Raw genomic sequence first — 20967 nt, 5'->3', positions numbered from 1 at the left:
CAGGAATTGAGTCTGGGTTATCAGTCCAGACTACCCATTTCTTCCCTTTGGCTTCCCCTTTGAGACCGTAGTGCTCCTCTCCTACCAACAGACCTCAGTGAAGAGCCTTCCAATCCATTAGATAACTTCCCAATAAAATGGAACCTCATCAGAAAGGTCGTTTTCCTGGCAGTAAGAGGAACCACAAAATCTGTGAATTTACAAGGAATTATCTAGTCCAAGGCCTTTATTTTAGAGAGGAAGAAGAAACATAAAGGCAAACAGCTGGCCAATAAGAGACCTGGAACAAGAACTGCCCAATTTTAGCACAGTATTCCACATACATCAGTTTCATATCCCTGCATCATCAATGAAACTCTTCCCAGAAAGCTTTCTCTTATATGTTGTTTGCCTGGAGGACAATTAAAACAAGTCATAGGCTTCTCGGAATTGTGGGACCACCTTTTTATATGTTCTGCTTTGTCACAAAAAGTGAGAACATTAGACAGTAGGTGAAACATCAACCAATATTTTTTAAGAACAAAAGGTGAGGGGGTAATGAAATATAGAATGTCATTTATATTTGTTTATATGTACAAATGGTTTTTTAAAAGATTTTGTTTATTTATTTTTAGAAAAAGGGGAAGGGAGCTAGAAGGAAGAGAAACATCAGTGTGTGATTGTCTCTCACACTCCCCTTACCGGTAACCTGGCCTGCAACCCAGGCACGTGCCCTGAGTGGGAATCGACCCAGCAACCCTTTCATTCACAGGCCGGCACTCAATCCAATGAGCCACAGCAGCCAGGGCAGTTTGTGTGTGCAAATGTTTACATAGTAACTTGGCTGTTCTGCATTGAGTGGATTCCTCTAGGACCCAAACCACCAAGTTGGGCCTAAACCACTGCAGTTGTGTGAAGAGGGCAGGTTGGAAGGACTGATGAATTGTTGTCCCCTGATAGCTCTTCATGTATCTTCACGTAGAATCTTATTTCTGGTTGGTGCCTTGGGTTTTCTTCTCAGGCTGTGTAGCTAGTTTCCTTTCCTTATCTCAGAGCTGTACCTTTCCAAGCTCGAACACACAACAGCAAGAGCTAGCTCATGGGTCGGTCGGACCTTCAGTTTTGTCACACTTCCTATCCTGGGACAGACATCTGGGACACTTTGGCGAGTTTACCCATTTGCATACCCAGGAGGTTTCTGTGAAGTGCCGTGGGATCAAACCTTTGTAAGATCCAGCACTGCCTCCCCATGTGCGTGGTGCCTACCCACCCTGCAGTGGCCTAACGAAGGACCCTGACAGCAGCCACTCAACTGGCTCCTCCTTGAACTCCCAGAAAGCCTCTCCAAACCCTCTCCAAACTGTGGGGTTCACTCAGACAGGTAGACCTTTATGTTTTCTTGTTTAAAAATGTTCAATCTGTCTCATTTCCTACCCTGGTACAATTTTGCCTGTGGACCCAGCCCAGTGCCTGGAACATAATAAGCTTTCAGGGAATATTGTTTGATTAAAACTTTAAACAAAAATAGTGACCCAGTTGGATGGAGAACTCTGCTGTGGGCTGAAACAGAAAAACCGGAGTTGGGGAGTGAGGGTGGGTGAGGGTGGGGTGTGCCGAAGGGAAATATGAGTGTAGGGAGTGGTTAATGTTGATTTCATAGATGAATTAAAACATTTGATAAGCCCGTAAATCCACAAGTGTACAGTTATATAAATGGCACACTTAGCTTGTGGTTATAAGGTGCTAAAATAACTATGAAAAATGAAAGAGTCCATCCATCAGATGGTTGTGTTGCCTATGTGAAAGTCAAACAACCAGCCGGACTGAATTTTTGCTCCTCTGAATCGACCTTTTGTTTTGTGATGCAACACTGCGGTGCAGACTGCCAGGTTAAGGCAATGCTTGACTGGTGATTACAGGGTTCTGCAGGCTCCTGTGTGAACAGTGACGCACAGCAACTTGGCTCGGCCGGGATGCTGGCTCAGCACACGTTTGTTCAAGTCAGTGGCTGAGGGGGTTTAACCATCCAGGTTATCAGGTGATTGTTTCTTTTTCCAGGGCATTATATAGGCGGTTGAAGAGAGAAAGGAGTAGACTAAATGTGGAAAATAGGTTCATTTTATGGTCTTGCCAAGTTAAAGGCAATTTCCTTTTCAAGTTGTTGTAGAGAAAGACATATTTACGTATCTGTGTAATATGTACTTAAAGACTTAGTGGTAAACTGAACAATGGCCCCTAAAGATATCTAAATTCTAATCCCTGGACCAGGGAATGTGCTACCTCACATAGCAAAGGCCCTCCTTATCCCTGCTCCCTCCCCCACTCCCCCCTTTCTTCCCCGCTACTTCTCTCCTCTCCCTGCCCAATCCCTTCTGCCTCCTCCCCCACTCCTCCTCCTCCTCTTTGTTTGTTTGTACATTCACTGGACATTCTGGCACTTCTGTGAGTGCTGCTGGGGTGAGGGGCAGCAATGTCTAGTGGAGCCTGCTTTGCCCCCTCCACCGCCCCTTTTCCTCCCCACCTCAAGCAGGCAGGCAGACGGCATGTGTACAATGCCGGATGCAAGGTATCCTGCTATAGCACCTGTTCACACCTGCTCTTTTGGGGTGAAAGCCAGAATTCTGTGACTTTTTTGAACTTCCTCTCTAGGAATACCTCTTTTTCTATTAGTTTCCTAGGTCTGCTGTAACAAATGAACAAACTACCAAAACTGAGTGGCTTAAGACAACAGAAATTTATCCTTTCAGGCCAGAAATCGGACAGGTTCTTGTCATTAGTTCTCATGATGCTACGGACTGTATGTTTGTGTTCCACACCTCCCACCCCCACTGCCAAGTGCACGTGCCAAAGCCCTAACCAGAATGTGGTGGTATTTGGAGAGAATGCCTTTGGGAGGGGGTTAGGTTTAAATGAGGTCATGAAGGTGGGGTGCTCATCGTGGAATAAGCATCCTTGTAAGAAAAGAAAGACACCAGAGCATGACCCTCTCCCTGCTCTCTCTCTCTCTCCCTTCTCTCTCTCTCTGTCTCTCTCTCTCTCTCTCTGTCTCTGATATGTGAGGACACAATGAGAAGTTACCCACCTGCAGGCCAGGAGGGGTCCTCTCACTAGGAGTTAAATCTTCTGCCACCCTGATCTTGGACTTGCTCACCTCCAGAACTGTAAGAAATTAATGTATCTTGTCGAAGCCCCCAGCCTGTGGCATTTTGTTAGAGCAACCCAAGCGGACCAAGACACACGCCTGATGAAGAGATTTTGCATGACTCAGGCCCTCTGTCTGAGGCAGGCTCCAGAGCAGGCCTTGTGAAGGTCAGGCCTGGGATGCCAGCTGTGCTGGTGAATCTCCTCAGGTCCCAGGGCTGTGTAAGCACACACATGTGCACACATATGTGTTACATTTTAATAGGAGGCGGTGGTCTAACCAAAGGGCCTCCTCTGTAATGGCGACTTTGGGAGCTTGACTGCAAGCTTCTGAGATACACCAAGGCTTCTCAAAACACAGCAAAGAGGCCACCCCTGGTTCTTCCGGGATGGAGCGCCCACCAGGTTAGGAACCTCGAGGAGCTCAGAGGCGTTCGCCGCATTCCTGCAGCAACTCTGGCCGTGTTAGATGGCATTCCATGCTGGTGCTGAAAGGGTCACGCCTCTGCCCTGCTAGGTGGCCACCTCTGCGGTGGGAGCGTGCACTCACACACCTAGCACACTCAGGGCAGCTCCCCCTCTATAATTGTGAGGGCCAGATCCACGGGTTTATGCTTGTTCGTTTTATTTTGTTTTTAAGCTGCTGAAGCACACACTCTGTTTCACGATGAGCTGAGGCAGCCAACATATGGCTCCTAGATCTGCTTTGTTGAACTGATTCCAACTTGAGATGTAAGAGCCCCTTCTCAAGTGTAAAGAAACCCCTTTGCTCATGTAACTGAAATTTTAAGTACCACTCAGGTCTGGTTTCAAGTTTGGCAATAAAACAAAAATTTTTCTCACAATTTCATAGATCGGGTCTCTCTGGTATATTTCAAGTAAGTGCAGTTAGCTGACCCCTCTAATGTTTCTGGAGATGAAATGAATAGGAGTAATTCAGCCTCTCCAGCCCAATAGCGTCTTGCTGGCCTTCATGGAACCCCAGCTGTGGAAATGTTTTGGCTCATTTCTGCTGCAGAAGAAAGCTTGATTACGACAGGATACGGAAATATGAGTTAAACATATTTGAGAAGTAACACTGACCGAGCTATAACATATATAGGTCTATAAAGCTTTAAAAGTCTTTGATGGGAATGAACTTGTTTACTCAAATCTTCTAATCTTCCCATTTTAGAGAAAGTTCGTCACAGTACAGTTTACATGTGTTCCAGGTTCCAAAACAAACTGAGAGTTTCAGATTACCAGAAAGCAAGCATCTGGCACGTAATGAAAGTTTATATGGACTCACCGAAAATAGGCAGGAAAGGGTGAAATGGCCAAAGCAAGAGCCCACAGCGGTGAACCGACCTCCTAGGGCCACTCTGCTGGGCCCGCTGAGAAATGCAAAAAATGGAAGTCATCGTGCTGGCCCCTAGGAACTTACCGTCCATTTGGGGAGAGAAGCTGTAACTCAGGGAAAAATTAAACAGCATGGAAGGGTTTATGTGATGCTTTAAAAGACAGCGACGGGAATCCTGGGCTAATTGCCAATGCCCTCCTATCAGCAGACACTGTTCTACACTGGAGGGAAGAGCCAGGACTGCAGACTGTGATGGCCAGAAAAGTGAGCTCCACCACAGGAGGGGGAAGGACGGGGCTGTTCAGGTGGGCAGAGTAAGGAGGCGGAGGGCAGAGAGGGGAGGTTGAAAGGTGTGCTCAGAAGAAGCAGAAATTGTGTGGGGACATTGGGAAAAGCTCGGGCATGTGGATTTCACATTTTATAAGCACTCTGAGAGAAATGGGAAGAAAAAAAATCTGTTCTACAAAGTCTGGGTTTTATAATAACTGCTGATAATCAGGGCTTATTACTTACTGCAGAGGTGTCTAAATGCATGTTTATTGTAAACCTCAGATTCACATGGTATGCAGCAACCCTAGGATATGAACTATAAAAACCCGAATTTTAAAAGCCAATTCTCGTATACTTTCTCAGCCAGGACTTTTTGTGTTGGATCTTTTTACTTTATTTTTTTCTTTTTAAAACATGGAAGGAAGTGTGGCTTTGTTCAAAGTAGTTTGAAATGTCTCACATGGGAAGGTTTCTCTATGAGAAAACAATTATATAAGCATGCTTATGTTTGCCTTGCTTCTGTACACTTGAATTTACTAGAAGTAATGTGTCTAGCTGAGAGAACTTCCTGGAAATCTCTCCAGTCCTAAGACGACTTCAGAGTGTTGCCAGAAGAGAGGAACACTGAAGGATTTAGATCTGGGGCTTCCTTTTGGTTTAGGAAGTGTCAATGGGAGTGAAGCATGGCCCCGTGTTAACTGGCTCCTAGCAGACAGACCTCATAAAGGCTCCAGAATCCACGGAAACCACTTGTCGTCCTGACCCTAAGGTATTGGCCTTCTCCAGTTAACTCTGCAGAAGATTCACGTAGAGCCCCAGCACCACAACGTGAGGAATGCAAATGGCACCTCTGAGGTGTGGCCTTGGTGTCTCTCAGAGCTTCTGCCTTGGCTGCAACACTACAGGGTTGCCTCAGTGGGCTTAGTGTCCCCAGGAGGCATTTAGGCTATTTGCCCCCAAATTGAGGCTGGTCAGCTTCAGAGCTCTGTCCTGGCACCGCCCTGTTAGAAGGGCACGGATCAGTATTTGACAAAGCCCATTGAAGTGTAAGCCCACGCCCAGAAGCCCATGTTTCACTGATGAATATGCCCCTTTGTGAATGTGTATGTGTCCTTGCCGCCTGTGGGTATTCTGTAAAAAGCCTGTTTGTGTATGCTAATTGAAAGGATCTAAGTGTGACAGAGTTGCTGCATTCTGGAAAAGCAAGAATGAAGAAGCTAGGCTTTCTAGGGCCCAAGCAGAGGAGACTAGATCCTTGACAGCGGGGTGATTGTGGAGAAGAGTGGTGAGAGGTGCACAGGATGAGCAAGACGCAGAGCGCGGAGGCAGACAGGCGCTTGAGTATAAAGCACTAGTCCACAGGGCCCCCACAGGAGATGGGGTGATGATGGAGGGAGAAAGACAAGAGTCAGGCTGAGTGCACCTGCACAGGTGCTTCCCTGGGGCTGGGCTTCTTTCCTTCCCTTCTCATTCCTCCCCTTCTTCTACCACAGGGGTCTACTGCCCTGTACTTTGTAAGTTGACCATGTCTTTTATTTTCTGATGATTTGACTTGGGGGGACTCACCGACTCTGGAGCAATTGACTCTCCCAGGGCTGGTCAAGTCCCAGAAATGGTAAACAACTTATCCAGAAGTGTGCTTTCCAATACAAACCAACCGATGCAGAGCCCACACCACAACACCTCCCTGATTAGGCTCTCACACTCTGGGCTACTGTCTGCCTGCCTCAATCACCCCGGGCCCAGTACAAGAAAACTAGGGACAGCCCTTATGCCCCAGAACCCCCAGCCATTTTTCAGACCAGCCAGTCCTAACTAGCTTACCCTGCCTCGCCTGGTCCTTCCCACAGAAACCACTATAAAGGTTCTCGCCTGAAATTCGCCCCTTCCTCCTGACCAATCCTGCTGCTTCCCCGTGTGGCCGCTCATGGCCGGCATGACGTGCTTCCTCCTCTTGGGAACTGTAACACACTACCTTATAAATGTAACCATCTCTTAATCTGTCAAGGACACCATACCCAAATAACAATAAAACCTATTAAAACATTCCATTCCAAAAATATCTCTTAAGCCAGTGCCTTACCCAAGTCAACTAGTGCCCTAAGTCCCCATACTCCTAAATCACCCTGTCTCCAGTCTCCTCCTCTTTCTCTCAGCAAGAGAGACTTCATTTAATTGATAAGTAAGCCATTAAATGAAATTAAAGTGAAAATTAAAGTGTAACTAAGAGTTAGCCAGTAGCAAAAGTGCCTAATATTATCCCTGAAATTATACATTTAAGGCTGACGTTAAGCGTCAAGAATCTATTTTCTTAGCTATGCAATGTTTGACCTGAAAGGGGAAACTAGGTGATATTAAGTAGATTTTAGAACCATTGACCTAGAAAGATCTAGGCCATGAATAGGCTGGATGTGGGTGGCAGCTTTGGGAGACATAAGGACAAGAAAAGCCAAACATTTATTGGGTGATTACTATGTGCCAGGACTATTCCAAAGACTTAATGACTCATTTACTACTCCAACAAAACTCTAAGGCAAATGTTATTATTTCATTTTAAATATAAGAAGACAGAGGCACATGGGGCTGAGTAACTTATAAGGCCACACAGCTAGCTAAGTGACAGCGATGGGCTTCCAATCCAGACACTGTGATTCCAGAGGCTGTGGATTCAACCACTTTGCTGTCTCATACAGTACAAAGAGCCCCCTTTTGGGAGCCAGACAGACCTATGTATAAAGTTGACCCTACTCATTATTAGTTGTGTGACTTTGATAGTAACTTGACAATCTATACTATAAGGGTTCATCTATACTATAAGGGTGATAGTCCTTTTCCAATAGGGCTGTCCTTAGGATAGAATAAGATGAGAATCCTAAAAAGAAAGCACTGAAAACTCAGGTACATAAATAAGCGGTAGATCATACCGGTGTCCCTTTCATTCCTAAGCAAGACATAGCTGGTCATTACATTATGACACTATACCAGTCATTCCGTAGTAGCTCAGACCTGATTCATTCTACACGGGTAGAATCAGACCCTGGGAGACATGTCATTGCCAAGTCCTACTTCTGAAGAGGAGTAAGGCAAGCAGGGCTGACTGTTAGCCGGTACGCACTGATCCGCTCATAGCTGTTGCTAAAATATGAAATATGTCCACTTGGGTTGATAATTAACTGTTTCCCTGAGACTCACTCCCCACTGTGGCCTCTGTCCCTCCAGGCACCCACCTTGGGCGTCCAGGATGCTCCTTGCAGCCCTGGAGCTGGTGTGCATCTGTGGGTGCCCATGCTGCTCCAGTTGTTCAACATCTGGAGCACCACCACTGCGGGCAAAAGCAGCAGAAGGGCTGCACTGTGGCCCTCGGACGAAGACCCAGGTCCCTGGGAGGCGGCCAGCCAGAACAGGAAGCGCGTGCTGGGCATTTTGCCATCCTTTTATGTGTTTTTAGGGATCAAAGAGAGAAAGAGAGCAAGCTAGTGTTTCCTCTTTCCTCTTTTCTCCTCCCTCTCCTCATCCTCACCTTTGAAAGTGACCTCCTAAGAGGCAGGTTCACATTTTTAGACCCTCAGCAAAAAACTGAAAATGTCTATGTTTATGAAAATATTATTCCAAATCAGATTTGTGCTATATGAAGCCTACCTGAGAGATAAAAATCACCTTTCTCTGGGCTGAAGTCTGGTCACACGTGGCCTCTCTGAACTGTAACCGGCCCTAAAGATAAGGGCCACTGCTTGAAAACGCCGTGCCAGGAGCTCGTTCTGTACTGGGACCACCCCGTCACATGCACGTTTGCTATTGGTCTGGATACAATTGGCTTCGATTAGATCGTTTGAAAACATATCTGCAGTTTCCTGTGAGCTCGACCAGGAAGCCAGGAGGCATCTTAACAATCACCTTTGAGCTGTCTTGGAGCATGGTTAGGTTACTTTGGAGTCTGAGCCAGGGATTTACTCACTTTGTTATGGGAATTTGAGAGAAGACTTCCGAGATCTGGCAAACTCAGCTGAAGATAGTTTATAGACCATATTTATTGTACCACTTTCTGAGAGAAACACCCAAATTGTCTTTTCTTTTATGTGTAATAACTGCATAGCTTTCCATGTAACTCTTCGTAAATAATTTTGTCTGCTTTCTCAAAACTCCTGTGAAGTGCCCCGTTTTACAGGTGAAGAAAACGAGATTTAGAGACATTGAGTTCCTTGCTCACAGATGGGATAAACATCACATCTTTCTATATGGTAGTCTACCCTTCACCAAATTGCTTTGAACTGAGGAGTCATAAATAAATCAATTAGTATTTCCTAGGAAGTAGGAGTCCTTTTAAAATGGTTTGACTCTCTTTTTAAAGGTAGCACTGATTAACCTCATCCACATCTCAATAAATTGAAAAGCTCAGAAGTGAGGACAGTACGTTTGCCTGTGAAGGCTTGTGGGTTACCTAGGTTGTTAGAACTACAGAAGGCCTTGGCAATCATCGAGTCTCGTTGTTCCCGAAGTACGTGTCTCAGGGTATTAATAAACGCTGTGCATTAAAATAACTTCATGATCAAATGAAGTTCAGAGCAGTGGTTTAGACAGTTAAATGGGTGTGTTTATTGTAGGGCTCTCACTGATGTGTTTGGGACCAGGAGTGTGCTGCTAAATGTGTGACAACCAGTTCTCTGGAGAGAAACACGGCTTTGTAGCATGTGCTGATTTCTCTGGCTTAAAGATTCCCACCACGGTCCATTTCAAACCCCCACCAGAGCAGTGACTGTGAAGTTGGGATGAGATGGCCAGGTACTTCCACCATACATCCGACAGATGCACATAACCTCAAGAGCATGCCATAAGAGCAAAATGTAGTAAAATAATTAGAAAGCATTGTTTTGAGTAATTATTATTTTTATCTTTAAAGTAATTGATTTCATTGTAAGTTACATGTTTAATATTGAGTAATGGTTGAACAATTGGCTCACAAAATTCCTAACAACATAACAACAGACTCTTGCAAACCAGAATAAGTTGGCTCCAGCACAGCAATGCTAATGATTCTCGATGGGGCCAGGTGGCTGGGGATATGTCATGTGGTGCTCTCCCAAATCTTTTGACCCAGGACCCTTTCTTTAGGTAGTGCTTTATAGGGTTTATGTTCTGTGGAACATACTTCAGAAACTGCTGAGCTAGTTCAACTGGGTCATTTTTTTCCCCTTCATTTTTCTTCATTTTCAAAGCTGGCATGGTTTCCTGACTATTAGCTGGGAGCTTAGCATCCCCCACTGCCATTTAATTCAGTTCAATAAATATTTATTGGACTCCTGTTATGTGCAAAATACGCTAGTGCTGCTGAAGATTCTAAATGACTAAGAGTTCCTGCTTTTGGAAGGTACGGAGCACTACAGAAGAAGGCAACATGTCGTTAGTGCCATAGGGAAGGTGCAAGCAAATAACTTCAGGGGTTCAAAAGATAACAAAACCATATTCAATTGTAGATGTTATGGTGGGAGATGGTGACGTCCTACCTGGGGCCTGAGCCTCAGCAGTGCCTCCTGTCTGGGGCTGGGAGAGGTACAGGCAAGGCAAAGCCAACGTGTGCCCTTCCTGTTGAAGAGCATCTATTCGCTCTTTCCATACGTCTTCTGGGAGGTGCTGGTGCAAGGCCAATGAAGCCCATCTTCTTAAAAATTTGCATTTTTCAAAATTACTAAGCAAAGACTAGCTAGTCTTAGTGTTTGTTCACATACTAGTTAGCTGTTTGGGTTTCCTGTGAATTGCCTGCTTGTATCTTTTGCCCACTTTTATACAGGTTTTCCTCTTTGCTCCCCTGCCTGTTGGCTGGGGTTTCTTATATAGTCTATCATGTAAGTTACAAGCGTTTACAATATTTCCTCCCGCTTCATCACCTACCTGTTTCATCTGTCCATGTTGCCTTGCAGAGGTGATGTGGTGTACTGTATCATTTCTACCGTTAGCATGTGTCATTTTACTTCCCCTCTCTCTCAACAAACCACCTCAAAAAGAGTTTCTAACTTCAGAAGTGGGAGAATCTCTGACCTAACGTATCCCTTTGTTTCTTAAATACCATTTGTCTTAGTTCAGAGCACTCTAACAGATTTCTGTAGACTGGTTGGCCTACACAACTAGCGCTTATTTCTCACAGTTCCGCAGGCAGGAATATCAGGGTACCAGCAGCTCTGCTGTCTGGTGAGGCCCCTTCCTGGTTTGCCGATGCCGTCTTCTGATTGATCCTCCCCTGAAGACCGGACTGGCTCTCTTTGTCTTCCTCTAAGGACCCTAATCACATCATGGAGGCCCCACCCCCATGACCTAATTACCTCTCAAAGGCCCCACCTCCAAATGCCAACACAGGAGGCCTTCAACACGTCAGCTTTGGGGGGGACAGAAAGATTCAGTTCACAGCAATATTATATTTCAGTGAAATGTAAATGAGTTTTCTTTACTCATATCGTCTTTTATAGGAGTGCTTGAAATTTAATATATTTTTCTTCTCGTTTTTTTAGGAGGTTTATCTAAGCTAGGAAGAAGTTAAAATAGCTCAACCAAGGTCCCACCGTGAGTTAAAGCAGCCTCCAGGCCTAACTGAGCACCGTCACATCCGGGGAGTTTGTTCACCTGAGAGACAGGACACGGAGGTAAGAGTGCTTCTCATTCCTCGGTCATCCTCCAGTTTTCTGTATACCATTCCCAAGAGGGATGACCCCACCGAAAGCCACAAATGGACCTGTTAGTTTGAAATCATTCCATTTACCTTCCCTTTACGGCCCATTCAAATTGTAACAATCAGTCAGTTACTTACATGGCTTAGTAATTAATGAAATTTGATAATTTTAGTAGCCTTCCATTAGAAAGAATTGTCTGCTATATCATAAAATTATAGTTTCACATTGCATTCTCGGAACAGGCCTAGGAGCCACAGAACAGAAGAAGCGGGAAGGGTGAGTTTAGAACTGGCAGACCCGGGAAGCCATGTTCCCAAGGTCTGGGAGCAAGGGTTTGGCGCCGGGATGCACAGACTCGGAGGGCTTCGGCACAGGGCACCCAAGCAGCCCCCATTTCCAGCTTTGACTTACGTTCCGTTCCAACGAAATACCTTGCTTTCTGAAGGCTGTTTTGGCTTAATTTTAGCGGAGTAGCAACTCTTAATCCAAAACAATCAAGAAGAATTTGTTCACTGGTCAAACAGCATTTTTCTGAGCGCTTGGAAATCACGAAGGTTCACTGTTGTAAAATATCCTCTTGCCAAAAGGGCAGAGAAAACAAATAAACATGCCAGACTACGGGAGGGTCAGCCTCAGTGACCCTGAAACTGACCAAGACTGTCTCAACCTCCTCGGCTGTAGGAACATAATTCAACTTTATACCGAGTCAGAAATTGTACTCTGACAGTCGTGTGGGTGGGTGGACACAATCCCTCTATGTTACAATTGCCATTCCAGTCTCGTCCAAAGGTGGCAGGTAGAACTTTGGCTAATTCTCAATTTCTCCAGACTACTTACTACTCACTACCTCCTCTATGTTTCCAAAGCACTTCGTCCACATTTTCACTAATGTACTCAGCACAGTCTGTCATAATTAGTCATTTATCCCTCTCTCTTTCCAGATAGACTTTAAGTTCCTTGAGCATGGAGAATGTCTTCATCTTTATATTCCCAAATCCAAATGAAATGCCTGATACATATGAGACACTAGATAATGTCTAAAGAATAAAGGTCTAAACCAATGACTAAAGTCTACTTAATTCTGATCATTCAGCTAGAAGATATTTTGAAAGAGTACCTGTATCATTCACCACACACAGATTCGAAGCAGGTGTTTTGTGTGATGGGATGCAAGATAAGAAGCAGGAGATTCTATCTGGATGGCAAAGGGAACAAATATGTACCATCATCTTTAGAGTCGAACAACATTCAGGGCAATTTCTGTTCCAATCATTTATTTTCTAAGTTCCTGACCACTAAGTTCTCTGGAATATCGAAGGTAATACATGTGTCTGTGATTTAAAAATGTACCCCTAAAGCTCTTAGGGATATTAATAAGGTCACAGAAAAAGCCAGCAGCACAGATCAATTTAAATTCTCTCTTTTTGCTCACAAATCTTTCTTAAATGAGAAGACATCATTTTGACTTCTTACCTGACTAGAACTATTAAGCCCAGGAATTTAAGCTTACTAATATACATTTGTTATTTCAAGTTAATTTAATGACCAAAATAGACAGTGCCAGTTATATCCCTAAATTTCAGTTATACCTACTACTCATTTATATGATGGTAACTTTAAAGGGGAATTGATGTAGTGATGGCATATCCTATATGTTGAGAGGGACAAGAGGTAAAACATTTTCATTTTCCAAGTAAGTAGGGAGAGACTCGTTTGAATTGATATTTTAGGTGTGAATCTTAAGACAATTGGGCATAATGGCCAATCTTTCTAGAGTTGGGAATAATTGGCTAATAGTTTCTAACCGAGAGAGGTTTGGATGAGTAACTTTCTTTAGTCCGAGAGTCAGTACCAGCATTGTACTGCTTGCTCATCAAGGAGGGGTGTGTGTGTGTGTGTGTGTGTGTGTATGGGTGTGGGTGTGGGGGGTTTACAGCTGGGGGAGGCCAGAACATCATTGCCATGATGACATCACTTATGAACAAAAATCATGTAAATTTATTCTCTGCTATGGACCAGACCCTGAGTACCTAAAGGAGAAAAGTGGGGCTTGGGAAATGGGGCAGAGAAGGGGAAACTAGTTTTAGAGCACCTGCTGAATGTTCTTTACCCCCAAACCACTCGTATTGGGAGTGGTTTGAAAAACTGGAAGAGCATTCTGAGTGATAGCCTTGAATTCCCACAAGGACCAAGGGCTCCACCCAATACGAGATGATGCTCTTTGGCGTGACAGGCCCTTTGATGCTCACAGTGCAATGAAGTTCTGTTTCATCAAGATTCTGGTCATTTTCTGATGGGAACACCAAACTGCCTGTCTTTCTAGATATTTCTGCCAAACTACTGTCATCTTTTGATCAAGATTATTTGCTCCACCTCAAGACACCAGTATGCTTAGGGCATCTCCAGATATCCAGACAGGCAGAAGCAGGGCGGTGAGCTTCCAGAGCTGGCCCTAGTGGGAAGTGGAAGAGTGCGCATCTCTGTTACATTCTCGGTAAGACCCCCAGACTTCAGGTAACTTGGATGAGTTTGTTGCCACTGTAGACATCTCATCAAAACATTCATTTTTGTATTCTCATGTCTTGGCACCATTCCTAGTGTCTAAATTGTATTTGTTGACTGAAATGGAATTAACTTTAAGTGACTTTCCGGAACTATTTTCGCTTTTTTACCAACGGGATGAAACCTGGGACACCCCTCAGCCAGAAGAAATGTTGCTATCACTGCAGATGATGGCAAAAATACTTTAACTAGACAGCATAGTGAGGTTTTAGTCCTTTATTTTGTAACAGCCGCTGTGAGGTACATAAGTAACTTTGGTTGTGCATTCCAGCTGACAGAGCCTCCCAAATTCTCAGGGGTTATATAGGCATTCAAATTAAATTTAGCTGAATACAAATGTACTTGCCTGCTTTGCTTCAAAGTCTCGCACACACACACAGACAAGCGCGTGCGAAAGGGATGTCAAAAGGATCCCTCTCGCTTTCTAACTTTTGATGAACTTATTCTGTACATAATTTTTTCTGACTGAGGTAGCTCAAGCTAGCATAATTCTGAGATAGCACTTTCAGGCCATTACAACTGGTTCTCTGAAACGTGGTGTTGCCATAGAGTTAAGGCTCAACCCTTGTATGCTTTCTGCCGCAGTCCCTAGAACAGTGCCTGGCACTCACTCACTACTAGTTGAATGAAAGAGTCTTAAGATTTTTTTAAGTTAAAGTGTGTCTGACCTTACAGATGCAAATGCCCTATTCCAAGTTGTTAAGTAGGAAGGCTGTACACTTATTCTAGTGATTTTACCATTATTCTAATCCCTTTTGGAATTCTCATTGGAATTCCTGCGTTAGACCAAGGAATGCGGTTTTGAAGGATTTTTTGGTGGTGAACTTTGGTTTTGTGAGAGCATCTGCTATTTAGAGAATACAAAAGGCATCTGGAGCCCAGTCTAGTAAATAAATGGAGCAATCTGACTTTTTAATCTCATTCGTATGTGATTAGAAACTAGCAAGACTGATTATCAGATGCATTTTGCAATTCCAAACCGGAATTCCTCAGATGTGATGAAGAATGGTGGTACCGCTGGAAAAGTATAACCTAGGTGGGCAACCGCCTCAACTGAAACTACATTTCTTATATACTTCTTAAAAATATCTGGTGAATTTTTGTTGCATTAGAAAAACAAAATCCCAAGTGGTCCTTATTTCATATCTGCAGACGGTGTCTGCAGATTATCTGGGGTTGAGTCTGGCTGAGCCCATCCCTTTGGTGACCTGGACCAGGGGTCCCAATTGCCATGAGGAGTTTGAGTTTGTGGCTGTCCTTGTGGGCCCTTCAGGATACCAGAAAAGATGGCGTTAGTACCTTTGCCTCTTGAGCCAATTCTGTTTTTTACTGGAATTAAAATAATGAGCTTCTGTGCTACCTATTAACTTCCTACATGCTGAGATGAGAATAGCTTGAAGCTGTGGAAAAATGCTGATATACTTAAAATAAAGAACCAAAGTAGCCATATAAACAAACCTCAGGGAATTTTAACCGAGAAATTACTGCCAAATAAATCTTCAGCCAGTCTAAATGCTGAATAATTTATTTCAAAAAGGAACTGCACTTTTAATCTTTGCCATGCTTGTCAACACTTCACTGTAATAATACTCTTAACCATTTATTTAAAAAAAAAAAAGATGGATGTGACCATGTTCACAAACCCTATCAGCCTTCCCACGTATCAGTGGAAGCCGAAATGCACCAATGACCGTGGGCGATCACGCGCATTGGGCAGGGGCGTTTGCAGTTCACTGTGAGGAGTAAGAAAACAGACAGCTACAGTCGGATGGCGGTTCCACGAAAACTGCTGCTTCCACGGGGCCCTTCCCACAGGAACACGAGAGGAGCTGAAAGCAAACTCTGGTCACGTTCCATGATAGTTCACTATTATCTTTTCCTCTCTCTTTTTCCCTGTACGGTTCATTCCATTGAAGCCACTGTTGTGAGCTGGGACGCTGATGTAACTAATCAGCAAATTCAGGCAACAAGACCAGTAGGATAGGGATTGTAAACAAATTCCATATTATAAAAAAATATATATCATCTTAGACAACTAGAAAAATAAGTGAACAGTCAAGAAGGAATCTGAAATTACCCATGCCCCCACCATTCAGAAATAATCACTTAAAATTTTAATGTGTTCCCTGCTCATCTTCTTTAAATTAATTATATGCAAATAATGTAAGGTAAAATTAGAAAAAAAAATTAGGAGCAGACATATAATTTTGTGTTTTGTTTTTTTCCTTTAACACATTATGAATATTTCCCCATGTTTGTAAATAGTCTTCAAAAAGATAAGTTTTAAAGGTTGTATGATAGCTGGGCACATGCGTGGAACATAAATTTGTAATTGAAATTCCTATTGGTGGACATGTGCTTTTCCCCCCAATTATACATGTCTAAAACTGAACACTTTTATCTATAATATTTTGTGTCCTGGTATGATTATTTTCTTAGCATACATTCTGAGAAGTGGTCAAAGGAATTATTTGCATGCTTTTAATTAATATATATTTGGTTAAAAATAAATGGAGCCTCTACTGACGTATTTAACAATGTTATTATAATTTCCCCTCACCTACTTTTATTTCAAAGAATAAACATTGAACATTTGAACCTTGGGATTACTAGTCCCATCTCTGTGGGACACCTCTGTGAAAACCAGACGTGATCACGAACAGTCGGTCACTCACTTTACTACCAGCCAAGGGGAGTAGGGTCGGATTTGCTAAGAGGTTCAGGTGAATGCAAGGAGCGTGGCGTACATGTTGGGGATGACTACAAACAGTACCCCTCATTCTCCTAAAAGTACCTTCAAAGGTTGTGCTGGAGGGTGGGGCTGGGCAACTATTTTTATAACAGTAGATGGTCGACATCCAAGTCTACCTGAAGAGCTCCTGGACATTCCTTTATCTCCAAGACCGGATTAGAGCAGCCTGTTTGGGCCGTGCGTACTGGTGAGTAAGCAGAGAGAGCCAGCCTGCCTTGAGAAGCCAGAAGGTGGAGCAAAGGGCAGAGGAAACTGGGGGTGGAAGACCATCTGGATGGGGTTGGGGAGGATGAGAAAGAGAGACAGAGCAAGCAAACATCTAGTTTCCGACAGATGTGGATCGCCTAGGTACACATTTTCAAGCTTCATGAAATACTCCTCTCTTCTCGTAATAAACCCTTTACTCGCGCTGGCTGAAATGACTGAATTACCTTGATTCGAACAATGAGACTGAAGTTGACTAATCTTCTTACCATGACGGTCTCAGGTGTGTGTTCTTTGCTTCTATGGTCAATACATTTTAAAGAATGAGGAAAAATTAAAGTAAGAATGTATAACTGCTGAATATACCTTAATTTGAAAATGTTATGTATCTTTTTTTGTAATGGATAGGTCATACTGGTCAGACCACATGCTGACATGTGAATTTATTTCCACCAAATGAGTCAGTTGAGATTGAAAAAAACAAAAAACCAAAAAACCCAAACACCTCCCAATTGTTCTGAAGGATAAAAAAGGAATAAGTTGGTCTTCCTGGCTTGTACGAAAAAAACCCCCTAAAACCTGGCTTTAATATATTTAAAATAATATCATTAGCTGCTTCTGCTACCCCAGTGGGAACAACGTTGTAATAAACTGCATACTGTCTGGTTTGGTGTGATTTTAACCCGGCAGGGGGCTCAAAAGTACTTGTTGCATAGTCCAAGGTTAAAGTAGTGAGAGCAAGCCTCTCTCTCTTTTTTAAAAAATTTTATTTATGGATTTTAGACAGAGAGAGGGAGTTGAGGGGGGAGAGAGAGGCACACACGTAGATTTGTCGTTCTGCTTATTCATGCATCCATTGGTTGATTCTCGTACATGCCCCAACCGGGGATCAAACCCCAAACCTAAGTATATCAGGATGACTCTCTGAACACCTGAGCTCCCCAGCCAGGGCGAGTCTCCCTTTTATTCAGGCTTTCCTGAGGAGGTGTCTCTGTGTAGAAGATAGTGAGCCTGGACATGGGCAGCTGAGACAGTGTTGAGGATGTCAGCTTCCCCCTTATTGCTACCTGGATAATGTACATACTAAAATAAGACTCTGTAGAGATAAGAAGAAGATGGTGTGCTTTTTTTTTTTTTTTTTTTTTAGGAGGAAAACCCCAAGGAGCAGGGCAAGGACAGAAGCAGGAACTGTCACTTCTCCTTCTCAGACTTCTTCCAAAATTCAGTACTGCAGTGTCTTAGGTCTGGTTTCTTGGGAAAGCCTCATCTTGGTTGGATCCCTCAGGAGCTAAAAGAAAAGCCAAATCATTTCATTATTTCCCCCGACTCTATACCCAGAGGCAGAGCATCCCCCATCCCCTTTGTGTGTACGTGAGCCACAGCTGGATATGTCTGCGCAGGGGTCTCAAGCAAGCCAGTGGCAGGTCGTTTAAAAATGCTTAAACTAAAACTGATGGTGTCTCAGCTGCATGAGTGAGTTTGCTTATGAAAACAGGAGACAATTGTGGGGAACTCCCAAAATATTTGGGTGGAATTTAGAGGCACCAAGGTCTTACAGTAGCAGGTGGGTGCAATAACTAATTACACTTAGATAATTACTGTTACTCTAACAGCACCTGTGGCCCCGCCCCTGGTGAGATGGAGGCTAGATAAAGGCAAAAGCAGTGATATTTTATACTTCTTAAGCTAGAGATAATGAGCTGTTATCGACTATTTGTGTCCCTTAAAATTCAGATGGTAAAGTCTAATTCCCAGTGTGATGGTATTTGGAGGTGGGTCCTTTGCGAGGTGACTAGATCATGAAGATGGTGTCCCCATGCTGGAATTAATGTCCTTATTAAAAGAGATGCTCGAGAAATGATCTCTCTTGGCCAGTGAGGATACAGTGAGAAGGGGGCCATCTACAAGTCAGGAAGCGGGCCTCCACTGGACCCTGGGGCCCTGCCTTGCTCTTGGAATCCCAGCCTGGAGAACTGTGAGAATTAAATTTCTGTTACACATGGAAGTCCAGGGAGCACAGAGAGTCCCAGTTACGATGGAGGCAAAGAGGCCCATTGCAAGACACATCATAATTAAAAGGCCAAAGGTTAAAGATGAAGAGAGAATCTTAAAAACAGCACAAGAAAAGAAGTTACCAGATGGTTGCCAGATGGGAGCGGGGAGGAGGAGAATGGGTGAAGAGCTGAGGGGGTTAAGAGTACAAATAGGTAGTTACAGGATAGCCATGGGGATGTAAAGTACAGCATAGGAAATGGAGCAACAAAAGAATTTACATGCCTGCCCCGTGGACATGAACAATGGTGGGGGGATTGCCTGAGGTAGTAGGGGGTGCTGGGTGGAGAGGGGCAAAGGGGGAAAAATCAGGAAAACTATAATAGCATAATCAATAAAATATAATTTTAAAAAAGTAAAAAATAAAATAAAATAAATTGTGTCCTATATTTTTAAAAAAAGAAATAAATTCCTGTTGATTAAGTCACCCAGTCTATGGTATTCTGTTATGGCAACCCCTACAGACTAAGACACAGCTACGAAGCAGTTTTTATTTATCAACCCCTACCTGTCAGAGACAATTGGGAAACTACATCAACCATCATTTCAAGATGTTCGTAAATCCTTTTGTTTTTATTGTATGTACTTCATATTCTGGAATAATTTTTTTCTCTGGCTCATCTTCTAATGAAGTGTTCGATGCCTTTCTGGATTTATGATTTGCAGCATTAATTTTCTCCAATCTGGGTTTGCATGGTGTAAAATAGATGATTATATAAAATGATAAAACAGATGACAATGAAAAATATTAAGGGGAAGCAGAATTTCATAAATGAAAAGACACAAAATGTTGCCATCCGATGCAAGTCAAAGAGTATAAACTTCCAGCTAGAAGGTGAGTAAGCTCTGAAGACCCAATGCACAGCACGGCGATTATAGGCAATCATGGAAGTAAGCTTGGATTTGCAAGAACATAGATTTCAAGTGTTCTCACCACACACACACACACACAGACACACAGGGGCAACTATGTGAGGTGATGGATGTGTTAATTATCTTGATTGTGGTAAGCATTTCACAATGTAACATATATCAAAACATTACATTGTATACCTTAAAAATACATGTTGTTTGTCAATCACATCTCCATAAAGCTGGAACAAACAAACAAGTAAGAAATTACATATGCACAAGGCTTTATATTGCATTATGGATTGGAATAGTGAAAGAATAGAAACAACACAAATACTTGTTAATAGAAGAGTATTAAATAAATTATCGTAAATATCAACATATGCATCCAATGAAAACCAATGCAGTCATTAAAAAGATTGAGAAAATTCTTTATAAACTGATCTGAAAAAGTCTCTGTGATTTCTTGTTAGGTAAAAAAAAAAAAAATATGTTGCAATCTGGGTGGGGCAGAGTGTTGGAGGGAAGTGTAGGTATGCAGAAAAATATTATGAAATATTTCAGTAAATGATTGGGTAAACAGACAGAGCCCAAGGTGAAACCAGCGCCCCCTTTGTTGGCCTTTGGTTTGGGCAGTACTGTCCAGGCCAGTCCAGCGACAAGATCTATAAATGGACTCTATCCTGGTTGCTGTATCCAGCCAGAGGTGCTGATGCTGGTGTTCATTAGATAATTTTGTAAACCCAGGATAAAAAAAGTTGATATAATATTGATATCATTATGTAAGGAATGTATTTGTAGGGATCCTATCAATGTAGTAAGTTTTGTCTTTACTGTGCTACTTTGAATATGCTTTATCTGATTTTAAGATATGTGAGTTTAAAATGATTAACTTTGTTGTATTTTAAAGGTTATTAAAGTCACAATAATAGTTTACTAAATGTTAGGAAAGACATTAAATTTGTTAAGTTTATGTGAAAGGCATTTGACAGGATGTATTAAGTATAGATGTGTTAAATAGATAATTGTAGTATGAAATGTCAAGGAAATCTTGTTAGTTACTGAAGAGAGGAGAATTTAGTCCTTTTAACTTACATGTTAATTTAAACATTAATCAAAGACCCGAACATGGCTTTTCTTAGTTTTTAGCAGTTACA

The 20967-nt window shown here is 42.9% G+C and overlaps 1 long non-coding RNA gene across 4 annotated transcripts in view; it reads left to right on the top strand.

The window, feature by feature from the left end:
- Positions 1 to 19225, top strand: part of LOC139440371 (uncharacterized) — a 104856-nt gene extending 85631 nt beyond the window's left edge. For 2 of the 4 annotated variants that reach the window (XR_011650571.1, XR_011650572.1), the window contains 3 exons: positions 11230 to 11361; positions 13712 to 13882; positions 18054 to 19225. This is a non-coding gene — a long non-coding RNA (uncharacterized lncRNA). Of the gene's footprint in view, positions 1 to 4441; positions 4765 to 11229; positions 11362 to 13711; positions 13883 to 18053 lie in introns of those variants that run through there. The other 2 variants (XR_011650573.1, XR_011650574.1) reach the window with 2 other exon arrangements.
- The last annotated feature ends 1742 nt before the right edge of the window (positions 19226 to 20967 follow it).

Source organism: Desmodus rotundus, chromosome 11, assembly GCF_022682495.2.
Source record: "Desmodus rotundus isolate HL8 chromosome 11, HLdesRot8A.1, whole genome shotgun sequence".
NCBI classification, from domain to species: domain Eukaryota; kingdom Metazoa; phylum Chordata; class Mammalia; order Chiroptera; family Phyllostomidae; genus Desmodus; species Desmodus rotundus.
Note: the sequence above shows the minus strand (reverse complement) of the source record. Positions and strands in the feature narration are given on the sequence as shown.